Source organism: Moschus berezovskii, chromosome 9 (assembly GCF_049115385.1).
Source record: "Moschus berezovskii isolate FMDL1 chromosome 9, NW_MosBer_1.0, whole genome shotgun sequence".
Lineage (NCBI taxonomy): Eukaryota > Metazoa > Chordata > Mammalia > Artiodactyla > Moschidae > Moschus > Moschus berezovskii.
The window spans coordinates 19,660,259-19,682,967 of record NC_142468.1 but is presented as its reverse complement, the minus strand read 5'-3'; the positions used below and the strand labels follow the sequence as shown (position 1 = coordinate 19,682,967).

The 22,709-nt window shown below is 41.0% G+C and overlaps 1 protein-coding gene and 1 non-coding gene across 20 annotated transcripts in view; both read left to right on the top strand.

Moving 5' to 3' along the window:
• RGS6 (regulator of G protein signaling 6) overlaps positions 1–22,709 on the top strand; it is a 615,519-nt gene that overhangs the window by 282,349 nt on the left and 310,461 nt on the right. The window contains exon 3 of one of the 19 annotated variants that reach the window (XM_088839480.1): positions 21,207–21,283. The exons of the other annotated variants lie outside the window; for them this stretch is intronic. The gene's annotated coding sequence lies outside the window, so the exon portion shown is untranslated. The remainder of the gene's footprint in view (positions 1–21,206; positions 21,284–22,709) is intronic. 19 annotated transcript variants of the gene reach the window in all.
• TRNAS-GGA (transfer RNA serine (anticodon GGA)) lies at positions 12,303–12,374 on the top strand. Its single transcript has one exon. It is a non-coding gene; the product is annotated as a tRNA-Ser (tRNA).

The window sequence follows — 22,709 nt, the reverse complement described above, 5'->3', positions numbered from 1 at the left end:
GAATGGACTGGTTGGCTCTCCTTACAGTCCAAGGGACTCTCAAGAGTCTTCTCCAACACCACACTATATTAGACACCATATAAAGTGTAAAAATATTCTGCATTTCTGACTGTAAAACAACTTAAGAACTAGTACATTTTTACATTTTAACATTGATTCGAAGTCTAGACAGATTTGGGTTTAAACTGAAATCAAATATCCACTTCTTCTATGATAAGTATTCACATGGGAAGTGTTTAGCACTCATGTACTCTTAAGTTTCTCTTGTTTTTGATGTGTCTATTTATACAAATTAAGGATTGCTAAATGCATTTAGGAAGCAAGTCATCTTCACCAACCAGAGAGTAAGAGTAGTCAAATTATTGATGCTGAGGTGAGAAGAAAAAAGACTGTGCGTTACTCCTACCGCACAGTTAGAGGAAGGGCTGAAATAGTCAGCCGAGGGCGCAAAATCTCATTGGAAGAGATGGGTTCAGAGTAAGAGTACATGTAACATCTTCCAGTGAAGCTTCCCCTGTCTTCTAGACTCCCCAGTGGGCCTGCAAAAAGTTCGTCTGGTAAGAAGGCCTCTCCCTGGATCTGAGAAGCTCAGCCATTCCACACGCCTTTCTTTCAGGGACCTAGGGGAGAACTTGCACGATGGTCTGTGCCCTGTGTTTCACAGAACAGTTTTAAACAATCAGTTCTCCTAGTTTTATAGCCAAACTCAGTATCAGCAAGGTCATTTCCTCTCCCAGGAGAAGCAGCAAGGCAAGTGCCCAGATATCCCTGCACAGTGACTTTGCCTCTAGCTTTGCTAAAGGCTGGCAATGCATGTTTCCACAGGGACTGGAGATGCAGTCCCCTGGGAGGAAGGAAAGGGGAAGAGAAGGAAGGTGTTAACTGGGGGAATAGGTGGAAGCATGGACAGTTTGTATTGCCTACTTATGCTGTAATGGCAAAGTGGTCTCCTGATAGGAAGCCAGAGATTATGCAGAAGGGGTCCTGTTTGTTTAGGAAAAAAATAGGCTATTGATACATTACTATATGTATTATCCCTAGCATGGTGTATACCTGGTACATAGCACAAATGTATATTTGAGTGAATGAATCAATTAATGAATGAAGACCTTAGACTCTGCGGACAGGCAAAATAGGATCTAAATCATAGTGTTGCCAGTTAGTAGGTATCAGTTATCAACTGCCGCATAACAAATTACCCCCAGATTTAGCAATATAAGTTTTTATCTCACAGCCTACCCTGGACAATGTTTATTAGCTCATATGTTTCCATCATATCACCTCTGGGAATTGGTCCATCCCTTCCCTCAGGTGCTCATGTTTCTGTGCATAAGCAATCTGGGCAGGAGTCCACTGAGGACCTCCAGTGCAGGGTCTTTCCCAAGGCCACAGCCATCTCAAGGCTCAGCTGGAGGAGGACCCATTCCCATCCTTAACCGTGTGGCTGTTGGCAGGCCTCAGATCCTTGCAATCCCTTGCCACCTGGTCTTTCCAAAGGGCTGCTTACAGCATGGCAGCTGACTTTCCCCAGAAAGTGGAATCACAGAGAGAATCCCAAGATGAAGCTACAGTGTTTCTTTTTGTTTTTTGAACTTCTAAAAATTGTGAATGTGTATATTTTTAACTGTAAGTGTATGATTCAGTGGCATTAAGCTCCTTCACAGCCACTACCATTATCCATATTCAAAACTTCATCAGCCCAACCAAAGATGAAAGTTCTAAGGTCTTTACCACCTAATCTCAAAAGTGACACACCATCACTTCTAATCTGCTCCTGGGAAATGAGTCACTAAATCCAGCCCACACTCATGGGAAGAAGATTACACAGGGTGAGAACACCAAAAAAGTGGGTATCCTTGATGACCATCCTAGCAGCTGACTACTATAGAAGCTTTGTTATCCTAGACTTAACCTCACTAAGCCTCAGTTCCATCCTTTGTAAATCAAGCATGATATATACATCATAGGACTATGCTCATATCCAAGGGAAAAACCACCACGCTTTCTGTATGTTAGCATGAGATAAAATGCATGTCCTTCAGCCATGATGTTTGACCACCTTGAAGAGTGTCTTTCTGCACAGGCTGTTATGTTCTCTATGATGATTCAGTAACTGTCACATCTTCAGACCCTTGACAGAATGAAAAGAACCCTGGCAATACAGGCAGCAATCTCTAAATATTCGCAGTATAATCTTTAGGCAAAGCCAAGCTTCCTCTGAAGAAGCCTATGCTGGACAATACTGAGTTTACATGTTCCCATTGTATGACCTCTGGGAATTGGTTCACCCCACCCCTCAGTTGCTCATGTTCGCCCCCACGATGGTCTCCTTGTTCCATTATGGTTTACTCTCTTTCTTCCACGCAAATTCCCAAACATCCCTTTAATGCATCTCCTCTCTTTCCTGATGAGCTGTCCTGTGCGGTCAGTACCTCTTCAACTCTGCATGTGGGATTATGCAGTGAGCAAGCAGGCTGCTTTTAAAAACTATCCTTTAAAATTTTCCAGAATGGCAACATACATTTCCATTTTTTTCCCCTCTCAAGGTTGATCCTGAACAGGTCAGGGGTTCATTTCAAACACCAGTTTACATTCTGGGTTTACCATGCATTCAGCCATGTCTTTATGCATCTTCTGGAGTTCTTTAAGGGACTATCAATTTTGATCCAGAGATAATCAGCTGTGTATCAATTCCATTGTACTTTTAAGCCAAAGAAGTAAATTAATATTCTGTACCAAGTTTTCCAATGATAAGTATTTTGGGAAGACTATTAAAAACATTTGAAATTAAAATAGTTGACTGGCTAATGCTCAAAAACCAAAAATAATTACTGAGCAGTGTTTTCCAAAGTGTGGGCTGTGGAATGAAATGTTATTTGTTTGCCCACTGACCAAAATTAAATTGATAATCTCTAAAGTGGATGAGAATATGGTGAAGCAGTCATTGATGGTTTGCTGCTGGGAGTATAAATTGGACTTGTCCATAGGGAGACAAGTTGGCAGCTTCTATCGGAATTGAAAATGTGTGTGTCCTTTGACCCAGAAATTCGACTTTTGGAAATTAATCTTAAATCATCCTTGGCTTAGTCACTCAGTCATGACTGATTCTTTGCAACCCCATGGACTGTAGCCCACCAGGCTTCTCTGTCCATGGGATACTCCAGGCAAGAATACTGGAGTGGGTTGCCATGCCCTCCTCCTGGGATCTTCCCAACCAAGGGATCGACCCAGGTCTCCCACATTGCAGGCGGATTCTTTACCATCTGAGCCACCAGGAAAGCCCATAGGTCTCCAAACCAGGGTCTCCTGCATTGCAGATTCTTTATCAGCTGAGCTATGAGGGAAGCCCTTAAATCATCCTTGCATATATACAAAAGGGCACACAGTCAAGGAGTTTCACCGCTCTATTGTTTGCAGTAGTAAAAAATCAGAAACAACTCAAATGCTCATCAATAATAGACCAGGTAAATCCATTACAGTATGCCTCTATTTTGGAGTACCATGGAGCAGTCAAAATAATGAAGCAGATTTATGTGCCTGCACTATGAAACATACAGATAATAGTCTGTTACCTAGATGAAGTAAGTCATAGAGAAGTATGTCAGTATGCTCCCTTCTGTAGAAAATTTTTTGTATATTTGAATGTGATATATGAAATCACACATGATATGTATATATATGTATACACACACACACACAAATACCCACCTAGATTTGTGTGAAAGGATACACAGCAAAATGTTAATAGTAATTATTCTTCTCTTGGGAAAGGAATAGAATTTTCTGGAGGATGGGAAGGTTGCTTCCCACTCTACTGTATATACTTGCATATAGTTTAAATTTTTTCCAGTTAGCATAAATTGCTTTTATAATGTTCATTTTATTGTTAGTCGCTCAGTTGTGTCTGACTTTTTGTGACCCCCATGGACTGCAGCATGCCAGACTTCCCTCTCCTTCACTATCTCCCGGAGTTTTCTCAAACTCATATCCACTGAATCAATGATGCCATCCAACCATCTCCTCCTCTGTTGCCCCCTTTTCCTCCTCCCTCAATCTTTCCCAACATCAGGGTCTTTTCTTTCATAAAGCAATTTTAAAATTACTTTTCAAACTTATTACAGAAGTAACACATTTATTTTTAAGCAAAGAAGAATTATAGTTACCATTAATATTCCATGTCTTTTTCTACACATGTACTTACTGTTTTTTAAAAATCTAATTATTTTACATAGACTGTTTTGTAATCTACTTATTTGAATTTAAAATATGCAATAAACATGACTGTTCCCTAAAATATTATATAATCAACATATTTATGTGTCAGTAGATATTAAACTATAATATGTCTAATGGTTCTAATATTGTGATTTTTAGGTACATGAGATTGTTGGCAACTAGGAGTTCAAAATGGGGCAAGATAAACTTTTAATGCAAGGCCTCTTACCTGGTCCCTTGCATTCAGGCTTGTCTGTCGCTATGTCCGTACTGCCCATGGTCTATACCTAAGCTCTGTCAGTGTCTTGAATAAAATCTTCCATGGCCACCCATTGCCCTCAAGATGCAGTGTATGGACTACATACATAGACCCTACAGGGTCTCTCATTTTCAGGCTCATGTTTATCTTCCAGTCCATCTTTGGTCCATACCTTTACCTCCAAGATCTGTCAGCCTCCTGCCTCACCCTGACCTAACTCTCATGCCTCCATTGAGGACTCAGTCACTTCCCTGATTCCCCCAGCATCCTGGACTTTCCCTTGGTCCTGGACATCTCTTGCTTTTGCTGCCCAACACTTCCTCTCCCTTTTCCTGACGAAACAGTTCATCATGTGTGGAGACCTGGAGTTATTAAGGTTATTAACCAATCTGTGCTTCAAGCTCATTATCTGTTGATGGGATAAAAACAGTCTCAACCTCCTCAGGTCATTAATTAGAGGAAGCTGATGAACCCCTCTCAGCAGCTTGGATGTGCCAGACACATGGTAAAGTCTCGCTGTGTGTGGTTGCAGGTGCTGGTATTGGAATCACCCCTCTTGTACTCAGTCAGTCTGGTTTGGTTGGCATTGGTTCCACCTTCTGCCCTCGAGTTAGATTCCTGATTAGCTAAAGAGATCAATTAATCTCTTCCTCCTAGGTTGTGTAATTGTTACAGAAGAGGACACAAAACCCAAGTTGAGCCATTAGGAGTCATTATGAAAACTTTTAAATTTTGAAGGAGAGAACCTCTTTTTTCTCTCTCTCTAGGCTTGAGCATATTGTAATGAAAGCGAAAGTCGCTTAGTCGTGTCTGACTCTTTGTGACCCCACAGACTATACAGTCCATGGAATTCTCCAGGCCAGAATACTGGAGTGGGTAGCCTTTTCCTTCTCCAGGGGATCTTCCCAACCCAGGGATCGAACCCAGGTCTCCCGCACTGCAGGCGAATTCTTTACCAGCTGAGCCACACAGGAAGCCCTTGTACATACTGCATGCCAGGCTGATTGCTACTGCATGGAACCAGCATAGAAGTAAGCAGAGCAGAGTTAGAGAAAGCACTAGTGCACAGCGTGGGGCCCTTTCCTGAAATCATCGCTGACCAGCTCTTCCCTCGACTCTCCAGTCATCTGAGCCAAAACATTCCTTGTTTGCTTAAACCACTTAGGGCTGGGTTTTCTGTCCCTTGTGACCCAGCGTTCCAGGACATGTATCCCATGTTTAACCAATGTTATATCACAGTATAATGCTGTGTCTACTGGTCTTTCCTTCTTGCTAGATTTTAAGCTCTGTGAGGAAAGGGCCTGAGTCATATTCAACTTTGCATCTCCAGCCCCAAGTGCAGTGCTTGAGAATGTTAGAGGTTAAGCATTTGTTAAGTGAATAAAATACCCCAGAGTCTACCTTGAGTGTTTCAACAGAAACTTTTCAGTGCTGCTGGCTTATCCAGGCTTCAAATTCTGCTGATTGACATAATAGGATGGGAGGAGAGAATTAACACTATTGAATGCCTAATTAGGAGCCGGGTAACACATACAATGGGCTTCCCAGGTGGCACAGTGGTAAAGAATCCATCTGCCCTCCTGCAAAAGATGGGGATTCAGTCCCTGGCATGCAAGAGCTGTGGGTTCAGTCCCTGGGTCGGGAAGATTACCCTGGGATAGAAAATGGCAACTCACTCCAGTATTCTTGCTTGGGAAATCCCTGGGACATAGAAGCCTGGCGGGTTTCAGTACATGGGGTTGCAAGGAGTCGGACTTAACTAACAAGGTACACATACACACACACACACAACATATATAATACATCCCACTGTGTCATTTAATCAAGAAGACTAATTTCTCTTTCTCCTTATCTGCTCTCCCATGATAGGGGAGTGATTTTGTCTATCAGTGAAATAATGAACTAATCATTTGCAAATCAGTGATTTTATCTGTTAATGAAATAACAAAATATGAGCTATCTTCAGGCATCTAATAAAAATGAAAAGCAAATTAAAAGCACACAAATTATATTATTTAAAAGGAAGCAATCATTTGAGTTTTTGGAGTTCAAGATGTTGGATTTTATAAACTATTACTATTGTTTTTGAAAGGAATGATTTCATTAACATATGCCATTTTAATTGCAAAGCATTTATTTCAAAATCTCCCAAGAAACAGAAAGTGAAGTACTTAATTAATTAAGGGAAGTGATGTGGTTGTCTATGTTTAGACCAATTAGAAGGTCATAGGAACCCTCTGACCTCTCCATGTTGCCAGTTTATTGTCCCTTAATTGGTGACATTAAATTTGGGGACTGTTGACCAGGACAGAAACACTGAAGAGCCTTCAGTCCAGAAGGTTTTCTGTGCTGATTTTGTCCCTGATTTCACTTGCTCAGAGAGCATTACAGTAAGAATTGTAATGCTTGTCCTCTACCTGTGTGCAGTTTATATTTTTTCAGGTTAGCTTTTCAGAGAATAAGAATGAAGATTTCAGTACAGCCCATCTCTCTCATGTATAATTACTCTTTATAAAGCAATATATAGAAATATATTGACTGAGTAAAAACAGTTATAAATCATTGAGTTATCTGCATAATGGTACTTAAGAATTATTGAAATCAATTATTGATATGCTTATTCAGTAAATATTTAAAGAGCATCCCTCTATGGACCAAACTTTGTTGAATTCAAAGATACCTGGATATGGTAGACTGCTTGCCTGCAAGGAGTGATAATCGAGTTGAGTTGTTCTTGAATTGCCTTTTTCCTTTATAGTGGGAATTTTGATGGATGGACCAATTCATCCAAAAAGAATGTTGAAGTAGTTCCTCTGCACATATCAGTGGATTAAGGATTAATATTTAGTGAGATCCATAGGCAGCCTGAGGGCTTCCCAGGTGGTTCAGTGGTAAAGAATCCACCTACCAAGCAGGAGACTGGAGTTCAGTTGCTGGGCTGGGAAGATTCCTTGGAGAAGGAAATGGCAACCCACTCCAGTATTCTTGCCTGGGAAATCCCATGGACTGAGGAGCCAGGCAGGCTATAGTCCATGGGGTTGCAAAGAGTCAGACACGTCTGGGCAACTGAACAGCGACAGGCAAGGACTTGATAGCATATTATGGGTACTTGTAGGTGGAGAGTCTTCAAGGGAAATAATTTTTACATCATTTGAAAGACAGAAGAGTTTTCATTTTGAGTTACTTCAGTTCTTATAAACTGAAGTGATTTTGTCATTTCTGGTCTTTGTCATGATAACAGATTCAATCTTATTTAAACTCTGTCAGTGAGAATATTCCTGGGTGGGGTGGGAAGCACTCTTGCATCATTGCATCCTATAATCTGGAAAATGAGATGCACGTTCGTGGTAGAACACCTTTTTAGATGAGATCGGGCGCGTTCAGGGTGGTATGGCTGTAGACTAGAACGCCTTTTTAGGACTGATCTACTTGATCTGCTTTTTCTTTTCTCCATCCTTTTCATCATAAATTCCCAGGAGCTCCATCTCAGAACTCTTCTAACTCTACTGACTGTCCTTCTCTTCTGTCCATTCCTAGCTTATCTTTTCATTTTTCCCTATCTTACAAAGTGATAGCTCCCAAACACTTGTTAAGTAAGCAATAAAGGATAATAAACCTTTATTTGTATGCACCGATGTTTTCAATCAACATACTTAATAACAAAGTATCAATAGAAAATGAACAGTGTCAGATTTTGTTGAAAATCCAAACCCTCTCTTTTACCCTTTGCTTCCAAATATGGGAGAGCCTGAATTCCTAAGAAAATGCTAAACATATCAAAGAAATGGAGACAAATATATGTGAACAGAGAAGGACACTGACACTAATCTTGGCTGCAGGCTGGAGTTACTTGAAAGTATATCAGGAAACAAACCTTGGGGATTTCCAAAGTCCAGAAAGAAAAACCAGGGTATTAAGGTGTCACAGACGCCAAGGATAGTGTTTCAAGGAGCAGGAAGAGGTCAAAGTGTCAAAAGGTTACTAAAATACCAAGTGTATAGAGAACTGAAAAGTACAGTTTGGATTTAGAGACTTGGAGCTATTGGTGACCTCTACAGAATTGTTTTTGGGAAGTTGTGACTCTTGAAGTCAAACTGGTAGCCCAAGGAGTGAGTGGAAGATAAGGAAACTGATGTATAGATATGGGTGCTTCCTTCAAATTAATTGTAAAGAGGGTAATAAGATGGTAGCTGGAGGAATGTAGGGACTTGAGGACCAGAAAATGCGTTATTTTATCTGGGAGATACTTGAACAGGTTTAAAAGCTGATGGGAAGGATTCAGTCAGAAGGCAGAGGTTGAACTGAAAGGCCTAAAGAGACGATATAATAGACGATGTTAAGTTCCTGAGATCTACAATGACCCCAAACCCAAGAATCATCTTAGAATAGACCTGAGGTTCAAGGTTCACCTGGGAAAGAGTCTACTTTCAGATGGCCTCTGAATTTAGGACTGAGGTTCACCAGCCTGTCCTGAAGTGTGGAAGGAAGAAGAGAGAGAGCCACGTTACCATTGGCTTCTCCTCTTACTCTAAGGAACGCAGTTCGTGGTCAATATTACATCAAGTTTTGGAAACTAAGGAATGGAATGGGTAGTGAGGATTCATAAAGATTGAAATAAAAAAACTAGACATGGCCAATAAATTCATCACAGGTCAGTCCAGCTTTGCTATAACCTGAGAAAGCTTGGTTAAGCAGCTCGTTTTTATCTCGCTTTGGACTTGGGAATATTGAAAACTGTCCCTGAAGAAGCCAGTGTGGAATCAACACATTAGCTGGGGAAGAATGCCTAGAGCCATAGCTCTATTGCCTGGGAAAGTGAAAGTAGTTCAGTCATATCTGACTTTCTGCGATCCCATGGACTATATAGTCCATGGAATTCTCCAGGCCAGAATACTAGAGTGGGTAGCCTTTCCCTCCTCCAGGGGATCTTCCCAACCCAGGGATCAAACCCAGGTTTCCCATATTGCAGGCAGATTCTTTACCAGCTGAGCCACAAGGGAAGCCTGGGAAAGGCCAGAAATAAAATCATTAAAGGAGCTGTGACCAAAGAGCAATGTTCCCCTGACACCTGCATTGTACATCACTCCTTTGCTGTCCATCCTGACGGCTCACCATCCAGAGTTTTAAGCCTGAATCACCGGGCAGTGCTTCAGGGATGTGGCAATGCTAATTATGCTAAATACACATGATTAGCTGTCTAATCTTATAGTTATAGTGATAGCTTAACCTAATCAAAGACTCACTTCAGCCAAGCTGACCTTGCTGATTGCCTGTGTTGGCCGCCAACAATTTCATCAGAGAGGAGGGTAATAGGGAAACTGGAGGAAGATTGTATTATGATTTATGTGGGGCCATGAGGGTAGTGTTTGTGTCAGCAGGAGCTGTGAAGAGATGCTGTGGGTAGCTGGACATGGCAAAGATTTTTCAAAAATTGGCAGGCATGTTACTTTTGGAAATTTTCCATGAAACAGAGATTTAATAGTTTTTTTTTATTTCTTTTTTTTACAGCTTGCTTTCTGTAACATCTCTTTCCTTTATGCTTAATCCATGTTTGTTTCCCAGTGTGTGTTTGTCACTGTTCTGAGTTTGGGAAGGTGAAAGAAAAATTCCAAATTAATACATGCCATCCAGAAGTGATTCTCTAGGTGTTTTTTATTTTTTCTGTTGGACACAAACCCACAAAATAATCCCTTTTGTAGACTAATACAAGAGTAAAAGAATTCAGGTTAAATTCCAGTGGATGTCTGTTGGTACCCTGTAGATCAGGAGAGAGACAGGAGCATCTTCCCTGCCCATTTACATAATTTTCTGAACAGAGAGAGAACATCCAAAGGCAGGACCATACTCAGATCTTTGACTATTTATCCCTTTTGAAGCCCCTCCTCTCGGGTCTGTAAACTGATTGGATTCCATTGCCTGGGTAAAGGAGTATAGAGGGAAGGCGTGGAAAGGAACCAAAGCTGGTAAGACCAGGGTTCCCCTGGGCTATTTTATAGTTGCTCATGCTAACCCAGGGAGCATAACCCTTGGGAGTTAGGCCTGTGGTTATGTAGTTTCTTCTTGGGGGAAAATAGTCTTACCAGCGTTTTCGGGCTGCTTTCCCAATTGTTATCACTACTCCTGTATATTACCCTTCAGAAGCTATGAAATGGACAGGAGGACTGCTCCAGGCTCTCTGTGAGGGCCTCTTTAATGTCCTGCAATGGGTCAAGAGAGAGGCCCTAAAGTCAGATTGGACAGGAGGGAGAGTCACCTGTTCCTATGTGTCTCAGGTTGCACTCTGCTGTGCTGTCCACCCATGCTGGCCAGAGGGTCCCGTGAAGCCCCTGGGGTACCAGCACCACCTAGTGGGAAACTGGGCCCTTCTTCCCAAAAACTTTTGCATCATCACCACATGCTTATGGACAACGTACCGAGAGACAGTGGGTGAGGGTGGACCTTTAGATTAGTGCCCAAACTGTAATATATTGGTAGCTGCGGTTCCCTAAAGTCTAGATATCACACACTTGCAGGTAGGTGATGATTAAAATCACAAACAAGAGTGGTTTGGGGTTTAAATGAAAACATATTTTGTCTGAACTACCGATGGTGTTGAACTTCACCTGTGATTCTGGAAAACAGTGGCAACGAAGAAACATTCTTCCACCCTCTTGTGTTCTGGGACACAGTTTCCTGCACAGTCACCTCCCCCACATGACTCACATAAGACTCATGGATGACCCCCTTGTTTACTTGTGACAAGGCCAGACACAGACCCTCCAAAATCCGATTCTTGGCCTCCTACCTGATTAAGGTGTGTGCGTGCCCCCTGTGTGCTTGCCCCCTTTTGACCTCTGGACAAAAGCCTGCTCTTTGAACATGAGACCAAACTTTAGTTTAGCCCAGAGGTTGAATAGACCTTGAAACACAAAGCAGTCCCTCCTTGTTGGGCGCTTCCTAAGCGTCTGCCAGCTGCAGGTCATGCCCCCTGCTCACCCCCAGCCTGCTTCTCCCAGCCTTGTTGATTCCTCTGTGTTGCAGAAAGGCCCTTTCTGCCTGTACTATGATCAGACAGCGGCTTCTAGGCCTTACGTCCTGAGCCATGTCCCCACTACACTAGTTCCCCTCCCCATTTGAAACAGTCTTTTTAAATAAAATCTTTTCTTGTCTAAGTCTTGAATGGTTTTTCTTTGACACTGTTTTATTTTTTAATACTGTGTCTTTTGAACAGACTTTTTCTTAATGACCTGACTTCCTCCTTGAGACTGTGAGTCATGGCATTGTGCCCAAGAGGCAGTTCTTGGTGATAAAGCTGATGCTGAGATGTTGGCTCATCTGGAAGTAACACTGGAGCTGATGTATTTAAGGGATGAGCAGCTACTTTTCTGTCATGTATCTCTGAGTTACACTGAGCTTATTTGGGTCAAGTAGCATGGGGACCTTTTACTTGGTCAGGAAAAAAAAAAAAACAACCCTAAAACACTGTCTTCAGAGTTTACACTTTCCAATAACCCCTGTGTATGTACACAAGCATATGCAACAGGCTTCCCAGGCAGCACTGGTGGTAAGAACCTGCCTGCAAATGCAGGAGACATAAGAGACACGGGTTCGATCCCTGCATCAGGAAGATCCCTGCATCAGGAAGATCAGGAGGAAATGGCAACCCACTTCAGTATTCTTGCCTGGAGAATCCCATTGCCAGAGGAGCCTGGCAGGCTACAGTCCATAGGGTCGCAAAGAGACACGACCGAGAGACTCAGCATTCACATGTGCACATTCATAAACACATATATATTCATATACATACATACATACATACATACATATATATATATATATATATGGGGCTTCCCTGGTGGCTCAGAGGTTAAAGCGTCTGCCTGGAATGCAGGAGACCCGGGTTCGATCCCTGGGTTGGGAAGACTCCCTGGAGAAGGAAACGGCAACCCACTCCAGTACTCTTGCCTGGAGAATCCCATGGAGGGAGGAGCCTAGTAGGCTACAGTTCATGGGGTCGCAAAGGGTCGGGCACGACTGAGTGACTTCACGACGACGACGATATATATATATCTTGGAGAAGGAAATGGCAACCCACTCCAGTATTCTTGCGTGGAGAATTCCATGGACAGAGGAGCCTGGCGGGCTGCAGTCCATGGGGTCATAGAGAGTCGGACATGACTGAGTGACTAACACACACACACACACACGTATATACATATACACACACATACATATATAGAACTCTTGTGGCTAATTTCTAAATTAAGTTTGTATTTTATGTATGTACATATAGGTGAACTCATATATTATGAACTCTTATGCTTAGAAGTTAGCTATAATAATCAGCTATATTATATATATTATGGACTCTTATGCCTAGAAGTTAGCTATAATAATCAGATAATGTGAGCTAACTTTCTGAAAGGCTATTGAGATATAATATGGGCATCTGGCTGCCGTCTTATTTTCACCCCTCAACACATGAAATGTTAGCAAAAAAAAATTAAGTAGCAACTGATAGTATAATTGCTTATTATACCTATAATATCTGGTAGAACATGTAGGTACAGCCCTTTATCAGAAAGGGGGTAAGGAAAGAAGCAGGTAAAAGTAGAAATAAAATATCTTGCCATGAGGCTTTAAGAGCAATGTGATATCAAAATTATTTCCATTTTACACGTGAGAAAGATGAGACTTGAGAAACTATGATTTGCATGAAATCACCTGACCTATAAGAGGCAGAGCCAGGATTGAACTCAGTTATCCTATTTTCTAGCTTAGGGTTCTCACCAGCCCGCCATGAGGGGCTGGCTGCTATCCACTCCTTTTCCAGTCAGTGTTCTTATTCAAGCAAATAGGAGCTTATTGCCTTCCAGCCAATCAGAGGCATGAGATCTATTCTGTCCCTTATCTCTTTGGGGCTGTGTCTATTTCTGAGTACTTGGGGGGACTGCCGCTTCACTGACAGAGGTGGGAATAGATAAGAGAGGAAATTCTGTGTTCCTTTCTCAACTTCCCAGATCTTCTGAAAATCTTCCTGAGGTTCTAGAAGACAGAAAGTATCCTAGGTACAGAAATAGTACTGTATGCCACTCAATATCCATCCTATCATCACAAGATCTCATGGCAAACAGTACACACGAGCATACAGTCTACCTTGTGCAGTGGAGCCAGATTCTCTTTTGAGAATTACATGGCCTTCAAATCTAGTTTGTTCCATGGAAATAGCATTTTCATTTCAAAGAGACTGAATGATATCCTCAAAACCTCACTTTTAAGCTGCAATGTCTCACCCAGAGCAAGGTACCACGTTTAGTCTAGCCAGCCTCACTGGATGCTGCCCAGTATTTTAGCTGTCAGATCAAGCTCTCTGCAAAGGCAAAGTTGTCATGTATATTATGAAAGGACCCACAGATGGATTTAGAGCATGCAGGCTTTGCCATTTATCCAAACTTCTCCTAATGGTTACTGCAGAGATAGCAAAATAAAAGCAGGATGCAGTCCTGATAAAAGGAGTTAATCAGTCTTGTTACTGAGGGGAGAGCAGAATCCTTCCATATAGAGTAAATCTCTTTCCGGGCTCTCTAAACGTGAAATGTAATAAGATATTTAGAGATCAATTCACTAACACGTAAAGGAAAATACAAACACGTGCACATTAAATTGCAGGGCTCACAATTTTGGTACTAAGGAAACAGTAATTAAAGTACATTCAAAATGATACTTGCTCACTGGGAACAGATCAATTGAAATAAGGGTAGAAATAACATGGAAGAGCTAATCAGGTTTAATGCCCGTCCCCACCTCCCCCTTTCTCTCTGGCTGTTGCTCATTTCTTACTTTTACTTTCCACGTCCCTGTTTTCTGTATCTTTCATGAGACATGTGGTTTTTACATTAGGGAACAAGTTTACCATTCTCTTTAATAATTACATAGACTGAGAATATATTTGCTTTTGGAGGGAAGAAACATTTGCTTTATAAATGTAGAAAAGAAAGCAAGAACTCAAACTTTGTGATAAAGATAGCTAAGTCCTTTCTTCAGCATTGGAAAAGGCTGCACCTTGTACAGGGAACGAGGAGAGTTGTGTCTCATTTTATAGTGATGGCTTCTCCTAATCTTCTTAGGTTTCTCTTAAGCTTCAGGCTTCCCTTGTAGTTCCATTGGTAAAGAATCTGCCTGCAATGCAGGACACCCGGGTTCGATTCCTGGGTTGGGAAGATCCTCTGGAGAAGGAAATGGCAACCCACTCCAGTATTCTTGCCTGGAGAATCCCATGGACAGAGGATCCTGGCAGGCTACAGTCCACAGAGTCGCAAGAGTCAGACACAACTTAGCGATTAAACCATCTCCTAATACACATCTCAAAAGGAAAATGACAAAGCTGTTGTCTCATGGGGCCAGCAGCAGTCACCTCCCCCAAGAACTTGAAGAGAAGGAAAATCAAGGTGCCCCCCAAGAGTAAATGAGGTAAACCCACACACAGTGGATGCCATTATCCATCTGTGGTGGGAAAGTAATGGATTTCTCAATCAATGTGTGGTTGAAGAGTTGGAAAAATACCCAGAACTCCAGTCAAGGTGATACAGGAACCATCTCATCAAAGTAGAATTGAATGGTGGTTGCATTTAACTCTGACAGCCTCATTGGTTGTATTCCCATAGAGTGTGTGGATTAAAGGGTGATGTCAGCCCAGAGCTGAGTTCTCACAGTGTGGTGGGAAGACCACCAGCCTAAGAATCTCTTGAGGTACCTGTGAAAATGCAGATTCTGGAGCTTCATTGCACAAACACTGAATATTTGATTGAGACTAATAATCTGCGTTTTCTTTATCTGTATTCAGTTGAATTTTCTTTTTGATATTTTCTCTTTAATTTAAAAATGTGTTTATTGTAACAAAGATTGAAACTATGATAAAAGAAATCTTACATGTTCAATTCGGTTCGGTCGCTCAGTTGTGTCTGACTCTTTGAGACCCCATGCACTGCAGCACGCCAGGCCTCCCTGTCCATCACCAACTCCCAGACCTTACTCAAACTCATGTCCATTCAGTTAGTGATGCCATCCAGTCATCTCATCCTCTGTCGTCTCCTTCTCCTTCTGCCTTCAATCTTTCCCAGCAGCAGGGTCTTTTCCAATGAGTCGGTTCTTTGCATCAGGTGGCCAAAGTATTGGAGTTTCAGCTTCAGCATCAGTCCTTCCAATGAATATTCAGGACTGATTTCCTTTAGGATGGACTGGTTGAATCTCCTTTCAGTCCAGGGGAATCTCAAGAGTCTTCTCCAACACCACATTTCAAAAGCATCAATTCTTTGGCACTCAGCTTTCTTTATAGTCCAACTCTCACATCCATACATGACTACTGGAAAATCCATAGCATTGACTACACAGACCTTTGTTGGTAAAGTAATGTCTCTGCTTTTAAATATCTTTCATGACCCCTCTGTTTTTTCCTACCTGGAGGTAACAGTATTAGTTGGTGGTAAGCACCATTCTACCCTCTCTCCACGATACTCATTCAAACATATATACAATTTTAGAAGTGGTGGCGGTGGTGGTTGTTGTTTTGCTTTTGAGTTTATTTTTATAAACTGGGTCATATTATATATATTATTTTGAAATTTGTATTTCTCAAATCTTAATAGGAAACCCTCCAGGTTGAAAAAAAAAATGTGTATATACGTATACAACACACAGAGTTTGATTGGAAATGTAGGTCAACTCCATCTAAAGCCAAATAATAGCATGATAGTTACCCACTACCATAAGAAAAAGTTGAAAAAAAACCTCTGGAGAAGTGTATATATAAAATCAGTGTGTAATTTTTCATGGTATAGATATAGTAAGATTTGCCCATCAGTGAATGTTCAGGTAATTTCCTAATGTTGTTGTTTGTTTTGTTGCCATTACAGCTAATTCTCCTATTTTGGGAGGGTAGATTTGCAGAAGTGGTCAAAAGCTATATTTTAATTTGATTAGTACTGGAATATTAACTTTCCTAAAAGATCGAGGCAGATCATAGTTATCATTCCACTTAATGCCCTATGAAAATCATTGTGAACCCTAAAGTAGTAAATACTAAATCAAGCTTGTGGTCAACATTTTTGTCAACCAGTTTGTAACCTTGTTTTATGTGTTTCCATTTAAATATGGCTTATTTATTATGTATCATTGATTCATTAACATTGAAGTCGCAGCCAACAGCCTGATAACTCATGCCTGCCCCAAGTTTATCTAACACGCATATTTTCTCTGAAAGCACGTTGCAGCTTTCTTTTGTTTAGAAATGTTCAGTTATACAGCAAAGTCACTTTTTGCAGGGCAGGAATAGAGATGCAGATGTAGAGAACGGACTTGTGGACACAGCTAGGGAAGGAGAGGGTGGAACAAATTGGGAGAATGGCACTGACGTATATATGCTACCATGTGTAAAACAGACAGCTCGTGGGGAACTGCTGTGTAACACAGGGAGTTCAGCCTGCCTAGAGGGATGGGGTGGGTGGGAAGGAGGGCTAAGAGCAAGGGGATATACTTATGGCTGATTCATGTTTTGTGGCATGGCAGAAACCGACACAACACTGTAAAGCAATTATCCTCCAAGTTAAAAAAACTTACATAGAATTTGATACTCTATAAAAGAATATTTTATACAATAAATATAATCTTGGGTAGCTCAGCTGGTAAAGAATCCACCTGCAATGCAGGAGACCCTGGTTCGATAAATTCTGGGTTGGAAAGTTCCCCTGGAGAAGGGATAGGCCACCCACTCCAGTATTCTTGCCTGGAGAATCCCTATGGACAGAGGGACCTGGCAGGGTGCAGTCGGTGAGGTCGCAAAGAGTTGTACATGGCTAAGCACAGCACAGCAGCACATACAATAAAATGAACTTGGTTTCCAAAAAATTTAAAAAGCAAAAATAAAATGCAGGAAACATTCAAACTGAATAGATGCTGAAAAGGACTCTTCTTCACTGTATATGAGCTGAAACAAGAAAACAGAAGATGGCCTTGTTTGACCTCAGTTAGAAATGCGCCTGCTGAAGGACTCTCTAATTTTAGTGTTCTGCACATGTCCATGAGTGACTCCATGTGACTGCAAAAGCAACTCAAGTATTGATTTTTGGAGTTACAGATATATTTTAGCAAATAGGTGAATTTGTAACTATGGAATCCACAAAATGATAAGGATTGGCTATATTCTCACCAGCAATGTGTTTTCCATGCTCACTGTCCTTCATCTTTACTGAATGTTATTGTTTTTAAAATATTTGTGAAGTTTTTGTGAAAAATATTTCTTTGTTACTAGTGAGATTGACTATATTTTCTTGCATTTCTTATACATTTTCATGCAGTCTGTGACCACGTACCTGTTTATATCCTTTACCCCTTTTCCTATTAAGTGGCTTATTTTTCTCATCAACTTATGGAAACTTACGCTATTAGAGATGTCAACCCTTTTTTATATGTTATGCAGATATTTTTCTACTCTATTGGTTTTCTTATTTTGGCTTGAGTATCTTTGCCACATTTAATAATCAAGTATGTCTGTTTTCCTTTTGTGATTTAAGGTCTATCTTTTTATATCTCTAAGATTACCTAGTCTTCAAATTATTCTTCTAATATTTTTATGGTATAATTTATATTTAAATTTTGAATTACATAATTAAGATCAACCAGCCCATGGAACGGGAAATAGAAACCTGACAAGTCATAAGTTGGAAGGTCTGATTCAAGCACTGTGTAGAAAAAAGAACACCCTAACTCAAAGACATGATCTGAATGTCTCCCTGCTAGGTATGTCTCTTAAGTCAACTAGGACTCCATGTTGCAAACATTAAATAGCCAAATAGTCATGGCGTAACTAATAACATATTCAATCACTCACCTCACTGGATAATTCAAGGTAGAATGGGTTTTTCAGTTGCTTTCATCTAGTTCAGCTCAGTTCAGTCACTCAGTCATGTCTGACTCTTTTCAACCGCATGGACTACGGCATGCCAGGCTTCCTTGTCCATCACCAACTCCCGGAGCTTGCTCAAACTCATGTCCATTGAGTCGGTGATGCCATCTAACCATCTCATCCTCTGTCATCCCCTTCTCCTCCTGCCTTCAATATTTCCCAGCACCAGCATCTTTCCCTGTGAGTCAATTCCAGTGTGTCATCAGGTGGCCAAAGTACTAGAGCTTCAGCTTCAGCATCAGTCCTTCCAATGAATATTCAGGACTGATTTCCTTTAGGATGGACTTACTTGATCTCTTGCAGTCCAAGGGACTCTCAAGAGTCGTCTCCAACACCAGAGTTCAAAAGCATCAATTCTTCAGTGCTCAGCTTTTGTTATAGTCCAACTCTCACATCCATACATGACTATTGGAAAAACCATTGCTTTGATTAGATGAAACTTTCATCTAGTGGCTCAATGATATTTCAGAGAAGCAAATTTTTTCCACTTGTGCTAAGGTCACTTCCACTTCCCTAAGGTCAGCTTTAACCTAGGATTGGCTTTCGTTGTGTTCACAAGATGTTCATCAACAGCAAGAATGAGGGTGACATTCTTTCTTGTTCAGGAAGAGTGGCTGTGGTTGACATGGTTCTTCTGGGGTGGTTGTTACAAGGTTCCTAGGATCTAAAATCAAGTAGCGCTGATGTCTTACAGGGAGGATCAATGTCAGTGTATGATGTGGTGGAGTGTTTTTTCCTATCTGAGTTGTATCTGCAGCATCCAAGTCTGGTTCCCAGGCCCTCCCAGAGATCCTGTGTGCTACTTTTATTCATCTCTTTCTACTTAGCCTGGTTAAAGTTGATTCTTGTTTTTGCAACTAAATTTTGAGTGAAGAATAGTAAGTGGTGCTGAAAATGTTTTCACATAACATATTATTAAGGAAATGGGAATCTGAGATTAGTTATTTTATCTAGTTTGGTTTAAAGGCATGTGGAGTGAAGTATTTTATTAAACATTGGCTGTGGTTAATTGGAGTGGAGTGCCCTCGAAAGATAGGCTTCTGTGGGCTCAAGTGGCTGCTTTCATATACTATTCTAAAGAAATCTGGTTGTACTAGTTACATATAATTGGGCTAGAGAGCTTAGAAAAAGAAAACAGATTTTCAATTTTTTCCTCATTGTCGGCTCAGAAAACGAGGCAGTTTCTAGGTCTGACTTAAAAGAATATCATCTCTTATAGCCACTGAATTGAGAAAGCTGAGTATCAAACATATGCTGTGATCCTATTGTTCAGTTGCTAAGTCATGTCTGACTCTTTGCGACCCCTTGGATGGCAGCACACCAGGCTCCCTGTCCTTCACTATCTCCCAGAGTTTACTCAAACTGGTGTCCATTGAGTTGGTGATGCCATCCAACTGTCTCATCCTCTGCTACTCCCTTCCCCTGCCCTCAATCTTGCCCAGCATCAGGGTCTTTTCCAATGGGTCAGCTCTTCACATCAGGTGACCAAAGTATTAGAGCTTCAGCATCAGTCCTTCCAATGAATATTCAGGGTTGATTTCCTTTAGGATTGACTGGTTTGATCTCCTTGCAGTCCAAGGGACTCTTAAGAGTCTTCTCCAGCACCACCACAATTCAAAAACATCAATTCTTTGGCACTCAGCCTTCTTTAACGTCTAACTCTGATATCCATACCTGTGAAAATGTGAAAGTGTTAGTCACTCAGTCAAGTCTGACTCTTTGTGACCCCTGTAGCCTGCCACTTTCCTCTTTCCATGGAATTCTCGAGGCAAGAATGCTGGAGTGGGTAACCATTCCCTTCTCCAGTGGATCTTCCTGACCCAGGGATCAAACCTGGATCTCCTGCATTGTAGGCATATTCTTTAGCATCTAAGCCACCAAGGAATGACTACTGGAAAAAGCATAGCTTTAACCATATGGATCTTTGTTGGCAAAGTCTCTGCTTTTTAATATGCTGTCTAGGTTGTCATAGCTTTCCTTCCAAGGAGCAAGCACCTTTGAATTTCATGGCTGCAGTCACCATCCGCAATGATTTTGAAGCCCAACGAAAGAAAATCTGTCTCTGCTTTCACTTTTTCCACTTCTATTTGCCATGAAGTGATGGGACTGGATGCCATGACCTTGTTTTTTGAATGTTGAGTTTTAATCCAGTGTTTTCACTCTCCTCTTTCATCCTCATTAAGAGGCTCTTTGATTCCTCTTGTGGTTTGTTGTATTACAACATGGGCTGAATTCACAGACTTGCTGGTTCCTCAAGTGAAAGTTAAAGCATTGGGATGAAGAGAATGAGACCTTGTAAAGTGAAATGGAGACTTTTGGAAGGATTCAGATAACTCATAGCTCACCCACACCTGAAGACCCTGTAAGATTTTCTTTTCTTTTCTTTTTTTTTTTGGCTATGCCACACAGCTTGTGGGATCTTAGTTCCCCAAGCACGAATCAAATTCAGACCCATAGCAGTGAAAGCAACAAGACTTAACCACTAGACCATGAAGGAATTTCCTATAAGAGAATATTGATTCCTCATTACCCACTCCTACGATCCCCTTCATTTGCTTCGATTTGTCTAACTGAAATCCGACATAAAAGTGTCATGGAGAGTTAATTGTAAACTCGTAACTTGGAAGAAAAACATTTCTTCTATCATTGCTACTCTTATAATTTTTACATGCCAAAAATTACAAGATTTTTCATTTCATATCTGCAAAACTCTTTATAGTGTTATCCATCACACACTTTAATTTCCTTTGTAATTAACTGGAACACCTGTTTTTGTTGTTTTTTTTTAAACAGCTCAGCTGAAATACTACGTTCCCCAAACTTCTTAGCATCTAGAGATGATTAGGTGACATAGCGAAAGAGACACAAATGTGAGTCTGCTGATTATTTCTTTAAAAGTTTTGCTTCCCAAAGTGCTGCCCTTTCTTCTTGTACCTTTCTCTTTATTCTCTGGAGATGGTCATAATGTCTGAAACTATAGAAGTCATCTTATCCTCATGAGGGAAAGGCCAGGAGAATGGCTAAGACTTTAGAAGTGACCTTTTTAAGCCCCTGAACAACTCACAGTGGTTACTTTCAACTTTTCTTCTTGATTACTTAATAAAATGGAAAAAGAAACCTAATTTGCTCAAATTATTTAGTTGACTTTACTTTTACATCTAGCCAAACACAATCATGAATAGCTAGTGCACCAGATAGAAAGCATCTATTTCCCCCTTAAAAAGGTAAAAACCCCTTAGCTTCACTGATTTAGTCAACTTCAGTTGCATATCAACCCTATATCCAATTACTTTGGCAAGAGAAATGCTGTGTGCTAATTGGTTTAGTTCAGTAAGGACTCACCTTTGGAGGTGGGGTCAATCCTTTTAAACCTACTTGTTTGCAGCTCCATGGAGTAAGTACAGGAGAAAGAAAGGGAGGTTTGGGTGTGAAGTAGGCAGGGAGCATGTCTACTCCATCTCTATTGTAGATAAGCCTTTAAAATTTATTAGCAATTATTCTTAATCTACTGATCTGCTGGTTAGATTTGGCTCCTGTGTAATGTATAACAGAGTGATTGGTGCTGCTGATCTTAGCCATGTGGTCTGACTGGGTTAATACATTCAAATACAAGATTTCATCAATCAGCATCTCAGAGCTTAGTTAAAGTGAGCCCTCCATGCCAACCTCTAAGGTATGGATCTAGTCTACCTGTAATAAACTAGGTCTTGAATCTAGGAGGTAGGGCCAGATCCTAGACCAGGGAATTCTCCAGTTAAATGGCATGTTCTGAGCCATCTGGGCATCCAGCTCACTTGCCTCCTGGAGACCTCCCTCTGCTATACTCCTTGGCCTCTTCTTGAACCCTTAAAACTGGCATGAGTACCATGTGTATTCCATTTTTCCTTTATGAAAGATTTCAGCAGTAACATTTGCTCTGTCTCCAGGAGAACCCAATATATAATTCAGGGTGGGACAGATCAATTTCTGTCTTCATAGAGTCAGAATGAGTCCAGAATCTTCACCACTGTAAAACGGAATCACTTTGATCAGCTGCAATTCAGCTTAAGAGTTCTTGGAAGATGTAACCAGGTTTAAAGAAATCACAGAGATGTAGAGTGAGTTTGAAAAGGAAAAAAAAAAAAAGATTGATTCTGTAACAGAACCCAGCAAAAAAAAAATCTGGGCTATAGGTAACTGGCTAATATTTATTGAGTATAAAAGATACACATCTGACTAATAGAGATCTTAGCAATAGTAATCAATAGGATGAAGGGAGTTCTGGACTGGAAGAGAAGAGCCTTAAGTGCTAATTGA